The sequence below is a fragment of the Dipodomys spectabilis genome, unplaced genomic scaffold, assembly GCF_019054845.1.
Source record: "Dipodomys spectabilis isolate Male_0828 unplaced genomic scaffold, ASM1905484v1 ptg000072l, whole genome shotgun sequence".
Lineage (NCBI taxonomy): Eukaryota > Metazoa > Chordata > Mammalia > Rodentia > Heteromyidae > Dipodomys > Dipodomys spectabilis.
In genome coordinates this window covers 575,251-576,199 of record NW_024870749.1, presented here as the reverse complement: position 1 = coordinate 576,199, position 949 = coordinate 575,251, and positions in this window count along the sequence as shown.

The following is a 949-nucleotide window of genomic DNA, read 5'->3' as shown; positions in this document are numbered from 1 at the left end:
CCAAATAAAAGAGTTTTAAAAGAGAAACCATGAAGATGTAGCAGTGGGGAAGGACTTATAGTCCTTCACCTTCACTAGACTTGAAGCCAAGAATCTGTGATTAGTTGGAAATCACGTAAGAGCTAAGAGAAGGACAGAGACATAGGACATAGGAGCATTGTCCTTTTGTAACAGACACTGTCATCCAAGGTATGGATGATTTAACTCTATTCTTTTCTGTACATCCTTCTGAGCAAATGCAAGACCAAGAGAAAGATAATCTATTGAAATAATTTTTGAAAGAATAACTTCACTGATCCTGATATGGTATCTAAAGAGAGTCTTAAGAGAGAAGATAAAGTGAAGTATTCTTCGGTGTCCTCTAAGCATCTTGTTAGCAAAGTATATCTTTGAGGTTAGAAGTGATTGAACCAAAAAGTGGTGGAGTACCCATTTTTTTTCTAAATTTTATTTTATTTGTGAACATACTGTACAGAGGGGTTACAATTATAGGGGCAAGATAATGCATACATTTCTTACCAAGCATTGCAGCCTCCTCCTTTGTTTACCCTTCACCTCCCTTCCCAGCCTACCCCCTCCCCCCACCCAATCCTTCCCCACCTCCCTCCCACCCAATCCTCCCCCCCCCCCACCGACATTGTAAAGCTTGTTTTTAACATGACACTTTGTACTTCTCATTGTTGCAACAGGTCCACCTGAATCCTTAAACTACTTGTTTTTCCCCATCTCCTCCACAAGTTATACTGACATTAAATATAGTGAAAGCGGGGGTTATACTGTGGGGGAGGGACATACAAAGCAACACAGAAATAATCTTATAAATGCGTTAGAAACACATGCATGAAAAAAAAAACATTAAAATACCTATCTAAGGATTCATTTTCCTAACATCACATTATCTGACTTTTTCCGCTTGACTCATACATATACTAGATATTGCAAATAAGGG